The sequence below is a fragment of the Eptesicus fuscus genome, chromosome 5 (genome assembly GCF_027574615.1).
Source record: "Eptesicus fuscus isolate TK198812 chromosome 5, DD_ASM_mEF_20220401, whole genome shotgun sequence".
Taxonomy (NCBI): domain Eukaryota; kingdom Metazoa; phylum Chordata; class Mammalia; order Chiroptera; family Vespertilionidae; genus Eptesicus; species Eptesicus fuscus.
In genome coordinates, this window is record NC_072477.1 from 53883337 (window position 1) to 53898767 (window position 15431).

At 41.5% G+C, this 15431-nt stretch overlaps 1 protein-coding gene across 2 annotated transcripts in view; it reads left to right on the forward strand.

Moving 5' to 3' along the window:
* The window catches only part of RAB27A (RAB27A, member RAS oncogene family), a 70018-nt gene that overhangs the window by 14852 nt on the left and 39735 nt on the right, over nucleotides 1-15431 (forward strand). The window contains exon 2 of one of the 2 annotated variants that reach the window (XM_008143166.3): nucleotides 1035-1152. The exons of the other annotated variant lie outside the window; for it this stretch is intronic. The gene's annotated coding sequence lies outside the window, so the exon portion shown is untranslated. The remainder of the gene's footprint in view (nucleotides 1-1034; nucleotides 1153-15431) is intronic. 2 annotated transcript variants of the gene reach the window in all.

Sequence of the window (15431 nt, forward strand, 5' to 3'; positions counted from 1 at the left end):
CAACATGTGCATTTTACACAGTTTCCCAGGTGATGCGGATGATGCTGATTTCACATTTTGAAAACCACTGGTTTAGAGAACTACAAATAGTTCTGGTGGCTGGAGGCAGGAGGCAGGGAGTAGTAAGAAACACTGAAAGCAGAAGCCTAAGGAGTAGGGATTCCATTGTGGAGGTTGTGGGGGCCATTGGCAGATTTTACAGAGGACAGTGATGGGCCCCTGTTTGTCTTCTGGGAAGATCACTTTGAGTGCATATGGAGGACGCGCCAGTGGTGGGGCCAGGATGAGGGCCAGAAAACCAAATAAATGGTTAATTGTAGCCAGCAGATGGGAAATAAAAGCTTGGAATAAGGCGAGAGAAGGAACAATCCCTTCAATGGGGTGGCCAATCGGAAGTGGGTGGGGAAGAACGGAAGTGGGAGGAGTCAATGAGGACCATCCGATTTCTGGCTGGGTGCTTGTTGGGATTGTGTTACTCCACACACACCGAGAAGTGTGTGAAGCAGGGGGGCGGAGAAGAGCAAAGGAGGTAAGTTGCATTTGGGGTGCCAGAAAGATATCTGGGTGGACCTCCCAGGAGATAGTTTTACTTATGGGTCTGGAGGCCAGAAGCGAGAGTTCTAGTAAGTCATCTTAGCCCCATTCCCTCCACCACTTCCATGGATCTCCTTTATTCCTTGGAGGGGCTTGAGAACAAGATACTTTTTTAAAGATGTTTCCTCAAGAAAACAAATGTTCAACTTTTTTTGATTGGGGGGAGAGAACGAGTTGAAGTACAGACTAGTCTTTAACACAAGAAGCCGCCTTCTGTCGGAGAGGCCAGTCAAATCAGGTTTTAGTAAGCTTGAAAGGGTAAAATCACTTGACTGGGCTGCAGACCATATGACGAACAGCTGAGAATAATTAGCTGGATTGTGGTTTTTACAGAGATGCCTGATTTTGAAAGTTGATGGAGCAAACTGCTTTTCAAAAGACTCTTTTGAAAAAGTTTTGTAAGTAGGCGATTCTGACTTTAACATTTCTCTTTGTATTAGACAAAAAGTAAGCTTTTTGAAGAGGACATGTGATTGGAAGTTGTCTAATTGTTGAAGTGTTGGGAACTCCAGTCTCTAAAGTCTTAGAAAAACAACTGAGGATTTATACTTTGTCAAGGTATGGTTTTACATTTATCTTTTTTTTTTAAAGTCTTTGAGTTCTGCCATGTCATTTTCAGGCACTTAAAGTGTGTGCATTTTAACATAGACTACCACTGCACATATTAGTATTTTTTTAAAAAAATCAAAGACTTTAAGATGTCTGCTAAGTTTCTTGAGTTTAGTTTGAGAACAGTGCATTTTCAATGACCAGAGAGGGGGTATGAATACTGACTGCATGTCTCCTTTCTTTTCTGTACTTTAATAAAGTAACGGGTTTTTATTCTCAGATAGTATGTTGATTAGGAGAGCTGACTAAGGAATTGAATTGTTCTCAGATTCTTGTTCATCCTCTGAGGATTTTATTCACAAAAATTCAAACTTATTGGGATTTTGTTCTTTAATATTGTCAATAGCTTTTATGTTAAGTACGTGTTTTGGTATAAGTTGTATTTTATAAGGGGTATCTTTCCTATGAATTAAATTTGCCTTAATCTTGTTAGGTTTGGTAGTAGCATTGTGGTTATGTAAGGAAAAGCCCGTAGATTTTGGGGGGTAATTAGTATGCAGTAATGAAAGATCTGGGTGATGACTTTGAAGCACATGTCATTACTTTTGGATTTGTGCCACTCGTTGGCTAGGGCTGCCAAAACAAAGTTCTACAAATGGGGTGGCTTCAACCACAGACATTTATCGTCTCAGTTCTGGAGGCCAGGAGTCTGAGAGCCAGGTGTCGGCAGAGCTGGCGTCTTCTGAGGCCTTTCTCCTTGGCTTGTTGATGACCGTCTTCTCCCCGAGTCCCTTCCAGTCATCTTTCGATTATGCATGTCTGTGTCTAGCTTTCTTCTTCTAAGAACACTGGTCATATTGGATTAGGGTGCACCCGCTTGACTATCTCCCTAAAGGGCCTATGTTCAAGTAAGGTCACATTCTGAAGTACCAGGAGTTAGGACTTCAACCTACGAATTTTGGGGCAACACAGTTCAACTCATAGTTGAACAGATTTCATAACATCATATTCTAAAGATGTGCCTGCAAGTGCATTCAATAACCATTTGTTAGCCAAGTGCCTAGACCAGTGGTCGGCAAACTCATTAGTCAACAGAGCCAAATATCAACAGTACAACGATTGAAATTTCTTTTGAGAGCCAAATTTTTTAAACTTAAACTTCTTCTAACGCCACTTCTTCAAAATAGATTCGCCCAGGCCGTGGTATTTTGTGAAGAGCCACACTCAAGGGGCCAAAGAGCCGCATGTGGCTCGCGAGCCACAGTTTGCCGACCACGGGTCTAGACTGTGCTGGATGTTGAGTGTGTGAAGGTGAATGAGACATGGCCTCTGCCCACTAACGTTGGTTTAATCAAATAGATGGGTGTAACTTCCTGTGTCCTGTGTATGTGTGTACTTGTCTTTTCCATTGAGTTGTGGTCACTTTCACAGTCAGGTGTCCCTGGGCACAATCAGAGTCCTGGCACATGAGCAGCCTAATGCCCTTTGAGAGGTACCTGGAAGGGCTCTCTTACTCCTGAGTATCCTCAGCTTAGGCTAGGAGAGTGGAGGATCCTTACATTCATCTAGTAAAACCTCCCCATTTCACAGATGAAGAAACCGAGATTTGGAAGTGCTAATGTCATTTGGCTGGTGAGTGTCAGAGCAAAGGCAGTGTCCCGACTTCCACTGTGGTGTGCTGACCAACACCTCGCTTTGTTTTCTTTGCCACACGTTCATGCTTTTCATCTATTCAGAAATCACTGTGGGAAATAGCCTTGGTGAAAAGCTGGCATTCTCTGTCAAGATTCTTGGATTTCAGGTACCCCCACCCCCCAAAAAAGCTTTAGGGAGGAATGTTTATTCATGAGGGAGGTTCATCCATAGAATGTCCAGATTGGACTTAAACCATTCCAAAGGGGTTTAATCTTATCTTGGTTGTTTTCTCTGTCTCTTACATTTTCTCCTTGTTCTTCCAAGACATAGTATTCAGTGACCCAGCAGCCATTAGAATACAAACATTTTTTCTTCTTTCCTGCTGCTGCCCACAAGACAGAAACTGTGGCAGAAGAGAATGCTGCCAGCTAGCCGATGGCACCATGGCAACCAGGACCTGCGCAAGTGAGCAGGTCTCAGAGCCCAGGGCCGCCTCTGCTGCTGTTTCAGCCTCTGCCCTCCTTCGACCCTCAGTACCTGAGAGCTCAAAGAGGAAATGCTCACCACTTCCTCGGTGTCTGTTTCCCCTTGTTAGGATTAAAGCTTCCTCAGAGATCTGCCCATCTTTTGCTATTATTATTTCCTTCTTCTTCCCTCTGCACTTGGTTGATTTAGAGCTAGAGCTCAGGCTATAGCATATGTGATAGCTGATGTAACATGCCCATTCAAAGCAAAAGCTGATTTTTGCAGAAGCCATCATTCTTCTGTGCTGTCTTTGCAATAGGACAGCTTCCTGTTTCCTCTACGTTTCTGGTGCCACCGTGTCCTGGCGAGGTCCCCGCCCTCTGGCGGTGCAGAGGCTGGGTTGGTGGGGGTTGGAGGGTAGGGAGGTAATGAATGAGATGAGGGTGCTGCTTGAGAGAGGAGTTTGCATTGTTGCTGCCTCTGGAGACAGGAGCCACTTTGCACAAACACAGATGCAAATCACCCAGGAGCTGAGAGCATCAATTTTTTGTTTGTTTTCCCCATTCCATGCTTTATTAGACGTTTCTTCTCCTTGATATAGTTTGTGCAGGGATCCTTTGGGTATGAATGCTAGATTCATCATTCAGCTATATTGAATGGATCCCCTGTTTCACAAGAAGGAGAAAGTCCAGACTGTTTTAAGCTCGTACCTCTGTGCTGTGGTGATTGACCAGCTTATGGACTATCATTTAAAAAATCTCCTTCCTAGTGTCCTTTTCGGATCTCTCTTACTGATCCTGATAGTTTGGCTCTCTCTTCACTCTAAATATCTTTATTATCACTCCCTTGGCCTCAAGAAATCAACTATGTTGATGACTCTAAAATCCATATTGTTAACTCTTATTTTTCTTTTGTGCCCTAGTTCAGTTTTCCAAATGTCAATTAAACACAACCCTGGATGTCCCTCAGACACGAGGGACATTTAGTTGGACGTGTCCCAGAGAGTATAATGTAGTTGAGAGTGTATCTGGGTTCAAATTTTGGCTCTTCTTTTTACTGGCTGTGTGACCTTGGAGAACTTACTTAACCTTCCTGTGCATCCGTTTTTTTCATCTGTAAATTAGAGAGCTCATTGGGTTGTTGTGAGGATTAAATTAGTATTTAAAAGGGCTTAGAAAAGTACTTAATACATGTTAGTTATGATCATCTCAAACCATCTTTCCTCTTAATGATAATACTATTCATTCAGTTACCAAGCTAGAAGTTTTGGTTATCTTTAACACCTATTCCAGTCAGTTAAGAAGTTATACTGATTTTTCTTCCTCCTAAATATATCTTGAATTAATCCCTTCCTCTTTATCCTCACCATCACTGACACAAGTCACTCACCATCATTCCCTATAGCCTCCTGATCCTCTGTGTATTCCCAGTCTCTATGTGGCTGCCGGAGACATCATTCTAAGGCACAAACCTTGTGTTCCTCTCCTTCACAAAAGCCTGCAGTGGCTTTCCATTGCCCAGAGGAAATGGAAACATGTTTGTGCCATGTAGGAGTCCTTACAGGCCTAGGTCCCAAACTCCCATCTTTCAGCCTCTGTTTGGACACACCCTCTCCTGTCCCCATGCACCCATTAGCCACATCCATCTGCCGATGTCCCCTAAATGCATCATAACCTTTTTCTGTCTTATTCCTTTGCAAGTACGAATGCTCTCCCATCCTCCCAGTCACGCCAGTACTTGCTCCCTTCTCATGGCTCTAAGCTTGGCCCATACTTTGATGTCTGGAAGCCCTTACTTAATTCCATCAAAAATCAGTTATACTTTTTATCAGATTGGCATCAATGACCATTTTGTTGATAGTGTCTATTACCTTTAAAGGATAATGCTTATTTGACATATGATGTGAAGTCCTTTACCACATCATCCTGTGAACTGTCTATTCAATACTTTTGTTGGTCATAACTAGCACAGTAAGACAGGAAACACAAATAAAAGGTATAGAGAGTAGAAAGGATAAACAAAATGTAATATTTTTAGCTAACAAAGCATTAGCATTAGTATGGCTAAGTAATAAATGGAAGATATATATGATATTACTCACAATAGTGACACAAATATAAAGTATCAACAAGTGTAAAGATGTGTAAGATCTTTATGAAGAGAATTTATTTATTGACAACAGTTTTAAAGGCATATGGACACAGATAGGTAGGGTCAATATCATGAATATGTCAGTGTTCTCAATTTCATCTATAGATTAAATTTATGTGGAACTTAGATGGAAGTGTGAAAGGTCAAGAATGTCCATAGTACAGTGGAGGGGACTAGTCCTCCCAGACATAAAGTTGTATTGTAAAGTCCTGGTAATTAAGGCCTTGTGACATTGGCCCAGGGGTAGTGAAAATGACCAAAGGGACAGAAGAGAGAACCCTAAAACAGATCTGGCCATATATGTTGAATTTTTTTTTTTCAATTAATGGTACTATGGCAGGTATCATTCAGGGAAAAACAATGAAAGTGAATCCCTCCATGTGCCTTAATAAATTACCAATGGACCAAAGACTTAAATGTAAAAGGCAGCACCTTTAGGAAATGATGTAGAAGAATATTTTTATCTCCTTGCCAGTAGGTAAGGAAGGATTTCTTCGACAGGATATTATCAGAAACAACTATCAAAGAAAAGATAGCTAGAGTAGACTACTTGAAGACTGAGCCATTAAAAAAGTGAGAAGGCAAACCACAAACAGGAAGAAGATACTTGCACCTATAACTGACAAAGGACTAGCATCAGGAATGTAGGAAGAACTCCCTCCTGCATGTCCCTGAGACAAGACAACCCAATGGAAAAACAGGGAAAGAATATCAATGTGCTTTTCCATAAACAGAACCTGAATGGCCAACAAATTAAAAACAGATGCTTAACCACATTAACAACCAGAGAACTGCTAATTTAGATCACAATATGTTACCATTTTGAGAAGTCTGACAACAAACACCAAATGTTGTTGAAGATGTGAAGTTGGGAGCGTAAAGCAAGTATATTGGACAACAATTTGGCACTATCTTGTATTGCTGAACATTCATATACCCGTAGCCCAGGAATTTCACACTGTCCACCTAGAGCAGAGCCTCTGTGGTGTGCCTGTGCCCTGAAGTTGTGTTGAGACATTTATTGAACCCCTCTTCACTTGGGGTGGATGGACAGGGTCTGGCATTGCTAGAGCCCCCAGATCTGTGGCCCTCAGTCATGAGCGTTTGCCCCACTTTGTCATACAAATAGCACGAAGAAGGTTGGGAAGCAATTTCCTGGAGAAACTCTTGCTGGCATGCATCAGGACACACACACACACACACACACACACACACACACACACACACACAGCAGTGGTGTTTTAAATGAGAGTAAGAACCTGGGGTGTGTGGCTTAGTTAAGCTAATTCTCCTCTGAAAACCCACAGGCATTAAGTAATCAGAGAAGGTTTTGGCATGTCATTTCTTAACATCAGTGGTAAAATGGTAGCTATTTCAAGGCAAGTGAGAGAGACTGAGATAGAGGCTGAAGGAAGATGATATTACTCCTGGGCACTATGTGTTTTCATTAACATGTAGCCAGCGGGGTGGTGTATAATGATGGGCAAGGTCTAAGTTTTGAATGAGTAGATGCCTTAATAAAGGCTTCCCCGTGGAGAGAATGCTGTGGAGCCAAAGTGACATCCAATTGTCTTCGCTGACATTTCCCCCTTCCTTATTGCCAAATAAAACATCTTACCACAGAGGAATGATGTTTGCAAATGACATTTCATTGGAACGGCAGGGACTGCCCATCACGTCCTGTGTAATTTACTTTAGCCGAGAACATCCTGCTGTGACCCTGGGTCTTGCGTGTCCCCTCTTCCGTGGTTTGCACAGTGATAGTCTTCTTTTTGGACCTTTCACTCCCAAGGGCAGAGATAAACGTGGGACCATAGGGAATGGGGATGGTTTTCAGGCATTTCTTTCGGCTTCTTTCTCTTTTTTTTTCCGCTTCATCTTCTCCCCAGTGCAGCAATGCATTATATTATTTGAAAATTAATGCCTCACAGGTTCCTTTGTTTCATTTTCACTGCTGTTGCCCTTATCTAGGCTTTAAGGAGTAAGAGGGGATACAAGGGACAGCTGCCACCATGACCCCATTTAAATTTCTCATGGCTAAAGCTTGGACTTTACCTAGCATCATACATCATAGCGCAGTGGTTGGCAACTGCGGCTCGTGAGCCACATGCGGCTCTTTGGCCCCTTGAGTTTTTAGCAAAGGCCAGCTTAGGAGGACCCTAATTAAGTTAACAACAATGTACCTACCTATATAGTTTAAGTTAAAAAAATTTGGCTCTCAAAAGAAATTTCAATCGCTGTACTGTTGATATTTGGCTCTGTTGACTAATGAGTTTGCCGACCACTGGCATAGCATGTTTGCATAGGGAAGAGACCATTGAGTTTAAACCTCTTATTTCCTATTTGAGAAGGAAAGGCCAGGGGGAGGTGGTGCGCCATGCTGGCTCACACACACACACACACACACACACACACACACACACACACACACACACGGTGACAGAGCTGGGACCAGGACACCGCACACTGATGGTTGTCTTCTCGCCCTCTTCAGCTTGCCACATCGCCTCAGAATCATTCCTCGAGGGGTGATTTATAGTTGTGCATTTCTCTCGTGTCTCTCTGAGGGGAAGAGTGACATCTTCCTGACATTTGTAGCATGTGAGGTAGTTAACAGGGCTCTCAATACTTGTCACATTGAAGTGAAAACATGCTCTGGCGCCAAACATGCTCTTTCCTCTCCCTCCCCATCCAGCTAAACCCTTCCTGACTTTGAAGGTGCTCAGCTCAGGCCCTGGTTCCTGCTTGAAGCCTTGATCAGACAGTTCCCTCTTTCTGACCACCGAGGGTCCTCTTGTCTTAAAAAACCACCATCTTACATGTACCCAGCAGCTTACAGTTTATAAAATGCATTCACCCAATGTATCCTTAAATTCCAATAATCTTTAATTGGAATACTGCCATTTGGAGGGAACAGGCTGGGAGAGGTGAGGTGACGGGCCCTAGGTCACACAGTAGGAAGTAAGAAGCAGAGTGAAGGTTTTCTGACCTCTAGCCCACTTCACTTAAAAAAAACTCAGGAAAGCGGGAAAAGAGAGAGAGAAGGGGAGGGGGGAGAGAAAGAGAGAGAGAGATATTTGTTGTTCCACTTATTGATGCATTCATTGGTTGATTCTTCTATGTGCCCTGACCAGGATCAAACCCATAACCTTGGCATATCTGGACGATGCTCTGACAAACTGAGCTCTCTGGCCAGGGCCCTCTGTTTTACTTTTGATGTCCTGAGCTGGGTAGTCTATGTCCGTGGTAGGCAAACTGCAGCTCGCGAGCCACATGTGGCTTTTTGACCCCTTGAGTGTGGCTCTTCCACAAAATACCACGGCCTGGGCGAGTCTATTTTGAAGAAGTGACGTTAGAAGAAGTTTAAGTTTAAAAAATTTGGCTCTCAAAAGAAATTTCAATCGTTGTTCTGTTGATATTTGGCTCTGTGGACTAATGAGTTTGCCGACCACTGGTCTATTTGATGTACCAGACATTTTCCTCCCTTATTATCTTGACTTACTTGTCCTTTGTTGACAAGGAGCTCATTTTGTCCCCTCATCCCAATTACCAATTTGTGAGGGGAGTGACTGCCATTCATAGTTGCTAGCCCAGTGCTGGGCAGGTAAAAGTTGCTTATTAAATACTGCTGAATTGAATGCAAATATAATTTAATTTACCAAAAAAGAGCAGCTATCACTGGAGCTCCAAGACACTTTTTGAGTCACTCCTGAATGAAATCAGCGGGGAACAGAGGGAACCAGAGGAAGGAAGAGGTTGTTAGAGAAAGCCAGATGGTAGACACAATTAGCAGTTGAGTGACAGCTGGCCTACTGTCAGCCACTGGGGAGTGTTGGTGGCGAAGCAATACAGAAGTAGACAGACTTCAGGAAACATGCAAGTTTACTGGGGAGATGAGACACACTCAGAAGATGGCAGAGGAGCACTTAGAATTAGCATAATACCCATAAAGTTAAGCAGGTCAAGCACTCAGACACATTGAGAAGAAACTGGTTAAAGGAATATCCAGAGTTGGATGTGGCTTATGAGGACGAGTTTCCAGGGTGCAAGTGGAGTGGGTAGAGAAGTATTTGGCTTAATCTGTGATCCTTCTGTTAATTACTGAGGCTGTGAGAAAGGAGCACAAGTAGGCCAGGGTGTTTCCATGAAAACAAATTCCCTTCCCTTTTCTCTACGATGGAATCAGGAGGCCCTCAGCGCTGAGCCTGGTGGTCAGAAGTGAAGAGAACCCAAACAATCACATGTGTCTTCTGCACAGAGTGTGCTGTGAGGACCAGCTGCATGGGTTTTCTGGGACTGCCCCATTTCACCCGTTCTTGTGCATTTGCCCCGTAAACCAGTGAGATGCTGTAGAAATTCTAATGCTTTGACAACTAAACTGTATTTCCAACTCTGCCTTTTCCCGAAAGGGTCACAAAAAACCCACTGGCAGACCTCATGTCTCAGATTTTGGTTTGAAAAATCACACTATATCTCTTGAGTTCATAAACATTTTGTATCTAAACAAAAGTGTAAAAGGTCTCTACTAGAATGCATGTGAAACTAATTTCCTAATAGTAGAAGTGTACCCATGTTCTTTTATGAGCTTCTGTCTTCTCCAGAGAACATAAGATCAAGACCTTTTAGATTAGAAGTAATAGAACTTTAATATCTATTCCTTCCTGTGTCAGAAATATTCATAGTTTAGAAATGTTTTAGAGGAGCTAAAGGAATGTGTATCCCAGCTGCTTAGAGGCACCAGCAATTAATGGAGATTATCTCAAATTACTACTTGTAATTTCTATGCAGAATGGTTTTCTCTATTATTTTCTTTGCAGTAGACACTAACATATAAGTAGGTAAGAGCTTTTCTTGGATATTTATGTATGAATTTTTAAGGTGATTCCTCATTGTTGGGAAAACTGATTAACATTATTGGGGTTTATTGTTAGAAGTTTATTTTATTTTCATTGCTTGATAGCTATATGCCAATTGTGTTTTTATGTGATGTACAAATATATATGGGCAGGTTTAACTTATAAAGGATACATTGATAACATCATTTTTTAAAATGGCAAGATAATTCCTGAGATCAAAACACTAAACTTATAAACCTTGGCAATTAAGTGTGTTGGTATGTGGAGATTAACTTTATACTTTAAAAAGTGAACTTCCTAAGCCATGATTGTAGAATTCTGCGATAGATTTTTTGTGTCTGTCTTATAAAACCTTTCCCATTGCTTTGCAGTCACCTCTCTCATATATAGAATCTCATTTCATCCTCATTAAAAATTCCCTAATATCATGCTTCTTTAATCTCCTTCCGACACTAAAGCAAAATCCCCAAAGTTGTTGCGTGTCAATGTCTTATAAACTCATGGATATTCACATCTCATGGTGTTCCTTTCCTGTGCTTTATGCTCCTCTTGTCTATAACTTTATCTCTTGGCTCCTTCTCTTGCTGATTCATGCTTTTTCTGTGAACACATAATCTTTCTTTGTGTTAGTAAATTTATAATGAAGTCTCTTTAGCCACTGTTTGTTGTTTTTTTTTTAAACAGGCCCCTCTAGATTCTTTCTGAGTGATCGTGTTGCCTACTCACTTTAGTCTCTGTATTCTTAGCCTTCTACCTTCTTATATCTTTCTCAGAAGAGGGGCTTGGTTCACAAAGTTGCCTTATCTCAGGCTTGGCTGATGACAAAGACAAGGTACGGCTTTGGAGGACCAAGTTCTAACTTGGATGATTGGCTTTCCATCTGTCCAGGGCAGAAGGAACCTGGTTGGAACAATTAGGGGGAACCCGAGATTGAGTGGGCTAAGGATAGGGGAGAGCAAGTGGATGGAATAAATGGCCCTGACTTAGATGTCAGCTGAAAAATAATATCAACTAGGTGTTTCGTTACCTAAACGATTTATTCTGGAAAAAGGAAGGGTTGCAACCCAGGGCCTGCAGACATGGCAAGCCATGTGCACCCTCTGTGTGCCAAGATGAAGGAGTGTTTATATAAAGGAAAAGGAAGGTAAGGGAAGGCGAAGTTAGAACCATAGAGCTTTATTGTAAACAGAGTTCTTCCTGTAGGGTCCTCACAATTACATAGAGTAGGAGAACTTCCATAAGCCCTGGCTCCTCCCATAGATACTCCCCACGGGTTATGTTTTCTTAAATTCCAGTTAGTTTTTATCAAAGGTAAGAGAAATCTCTTTGACTTTTGATGAAGTGACCACTACTTGGGCCTTTTCTAGTTATTATTTCTGCTGAGCTAAGTAAGTGGTCTCTCCAGTCTGTATGGCAAGCTGTCCTCCTGCTTTCCTGGAACATTGTCCTCCAAATCCATAAGCCATCTCTCTCCTTCTTGAACTTCTCCTTAATTTGTTGTATTTGACTTTGATGTAACTTTGGCCACCTCTCTGGCACCTCCATTTATACTTAACCCCTGGAGTCCTGGGATTGGTTCTATGCCACCTTTACATAAGGCTGTCTGCTCCGATAGGCAACACGAAGGGTTGTTCTGTTCCCATCTTCCCTATGTCCTTCCTTTTCTTCTTTCCTGTAACTTTCTAGGCGTTTTAAATAGCAAAGCTTTTATATACAAGCATACCTCATTTTATTGAGCTTCACTTCACAAATTTGCATTTTTTCCCCAAATTGAAGGTTTGTGGCAACTCTATGTCAAGCAAGTCTTTTGGCATCATTTTTCCAGCAGGCTCAGGTGATGATTAGCATTGTTAAATAATAAAGTATTTTTAATTAAGATATGTACATTTTTTATATACAATATATTTGCACACTTAGCAGATCATAATATAGTGTAAATATAACTTTTATAGGCAATGGGAAACAAAAAAAATTGTGTGACTCACTTTATTGCAATATTCATTTATAGTGATTCTAGAACCAAACTCACAATATCTCCAAAGTAAAACATTGCTCATGACATAGTCATAAGCTGGTACAAGAGGTTCTGTGGATAAAATACAATAGTAGCAATATCTTCTGAATTCATAGAAAAAGATTAAGTTAGTGGAGATAATTTTGGTTTTCTATCATTGGTATTAAAAAAAATTTTGTGTCTCTCTATGATATTCTGTGCTTTAATTTAGTATAAAGTGGTTTCTGACATAGCAAAAAATAATGTATTCTCAATTATTCTAAGTTTGCTATGTTCTTCAAAGAATATCTTGACTTTTGAGGGTTCCACCTAAGTATAGGTTCTTGAGTCCATCAAGACTAATCTGGTTATCTTTTCTTTAAAAAAAATTTTTTTTTAAATTGATTTCAGAGAGGAAGGGAGAGGGAGGGAGAGAGAAACATCAATGATGAGTATCATTGATTGGCTGCCTCCTGCATGCCCCTTACTGGGGATCGAGCCCACAACCTGAGCATGAGCCCTGACTGGGAATCAAACCATGACCTCCTGGTTCATAGGTCCACACTCAACTACTGGGCCATGCCAGCTGAGCTGGATATATTTTATAATGGCCTCAGTGTGTCCTTTTAGATACGGGAAAAGATAACCAATGTTGCTGGTTATAAATATCTTTCTGACAGTTCACTTTTTCAAGGATGCTAGTTTCCTGTCCTAAGGGGTGGTGCTGCCTCTTGGTTCACTTCCATCCAGTTTGGTCTACATCTTCCCAGGGCTATTCAGCCCTAGACCCCCAGCTCTTCCTTCCCCATGAGTGTCCAATGAGCATTGTCCCCAAGATTCTTTCCTATAGACTTCTTCCAAACTCCAGGTTGTCCTTCTTGGAATTCTCACCAGGAACACCCAACACATTTCAGATTTCCCTCCCAGATGAGAAGAGTCCTAAGGTTGTGGTAAGTGTGGGAGATCTGAGAGGTGGCATCTTTAGGAATTGCTGGGAGACCTTGTAAATGAGTTGTCAATCTAAGGTGTTTAGGTAGACAGGAAGTGTTTGGGTACAAAGTTGAAGGCAAATGACCTGATTCAGAGCCAGGTTGAACGTACAGCCTTCTGTATTGGTTTTCCAAATGTGTACAATGGAGCTCTTGTTAGGTCTTTGTTGGGCTCACAGACCTTGGAGGTGGCAGGTCTTACCTTCGTTCCTTTCATCAGGATGGTTTTACTTTCATTTATTTTGTATGTTGGAGTGCCATGTAAGATTTCACTTAAAGAAACTTGCTGTAGAATGTGTGCAATTAGCTGGGCCAGAGCAGTTTTGTGAGGCAGTAAGATTTGCTGCAAGGGCATTATGTAGGTTTCTGAGACCCTACGCAGTAACACCCAGCTGGCTATGAAGACATTGATTTGCTGTGGACTTAGAGTAGCTCTCATAGTTATAGAAGCCGAACAAGAAGCTCCCCAAACATAAAGTCACCTCTACAGTGATCCATAATAAAATGTTATGATGCAACATATTGTGTTCATTCCTTATTGCTCAGTTGACTATCCTAACAGTATGAAAACAAACATTGGCTGAACAGGTGTGTTGGAACCTTGCTGTCATTTAGTGAGTGTAAATGAAACAACACATTCTTAAATATTTTCACAAGAATGGACACGTGAATCCACTCTGAATTTTTTTAAAAAGGAAAGAAAAAGAGAAAAGGCTAGTGCAAATTAAGCCTTTTCAATTAATGACCCATTTATAAGAATTTCAAGTAACATATGCACTAAAGGCAGAATAACTTAGCAAAGCAACATAATTTGGAGGTGTCTAAATTGCATACGTAACTACTTTGACTATAAGAGTTTTTATTCCAATAAAAACAATAGCAATCATGGGACATTCACTAAACTTAACTCACAAAATGGGATATTCTGGAGATCACATTTACTGAACAAAATGCAAGAAAATTAGTAATCAGCAACAATAACAAAAAAGGGAACTGTGATCTGACAGGCTGATTTAGAAATTGGCTGGATGGCTGCAAGTACATTCTAGTCCTTTTGCATAAGTAAACCCAAGGCACACCCCATTCTATAACAGCTGCTGATAGAAATGCAAACAGTCTAACTTTCTGCATACTGAACAGTTGGAACAAGAGTTCTTGAGAATCAATAGGAAGTATATCTGATTAGACCTTGTCCATTAGGTGAGCGAACCCACAACCCAGGTACATGCCCTTGACTAGAAATTGAACCTGTGACCCTTCGGTGCGTTGGCCGACGTGCTAACTGCTGAGCCACATTAGGCAGGGATAATTACTCTTGCCTCTTTCTCTCACTCTCTAGCCTGCTGTAATTTAATGTAGAACATCTCAGAATTTTTCTCTTGTCAACTCATCTTCTCATATTTTAAAAAAGGCAGTGATAAAGGAGTCCCTCTGTTCCCCAGTTACTGCAACTCAGGGATATTTCTTTAATTATTTTTATTATTTGGACAGTCATCCTCAACAGTTCTTGCTTCTTCTAATTCATAATTTTTTTTTTCATCCTAATATTTTTCTTGGACTGAAAGAGGCCTCATTGCTCCTTCACAAAGTGAAGTGGTTTGCTTTTTGATTTGGTGTGTTTCCTGGACAGGCTGACACCTTTCCAGAATTGCAGCACATGAAAGGCTTGAGGTAGCTGAGATGCAAGTTGGAGCCAGGCTGTGTTGGTCAAAGTTCTTCTCACACATGTCCCGTGTTCTAGGAGGACAAGGCTTGGCAGACTCCGTTTCTAGGTCAAAAATGGAAAGGTGTTCTGTGTTTTTCAACGTTGAAATGTTCTAACAGCAAGTCCTTTAGGTGCTACTTGTCGTCACAGTCCTGGATGTGCGAGCAGCACTGCCACTCCCAATCGTTCCACCTTTGAGTCTCAGACCCGGGAGTTTGGTGGCACTCTGACATAGCCTCCACCTCATCACTTGACCTCTTCAGAGCTGGTTAATACCAGTATTCCCCCTGCTAACCAGTCACTCCTCCTTTTCCACTTTTTTGGAAAATATTTTTAGTTTATTCTCTGAGTTTTTAAGCTATAGTGGAAAAAACACCAGGCTTAAGCCATATGATCAGTGTTGCAGCCTTAATCCATTGTAATTACTGAGTGGGAGTAGACTTTATTGACTTTATACTTCTGTTGAATTCTTACAGACATCGCTGGTTCATGGT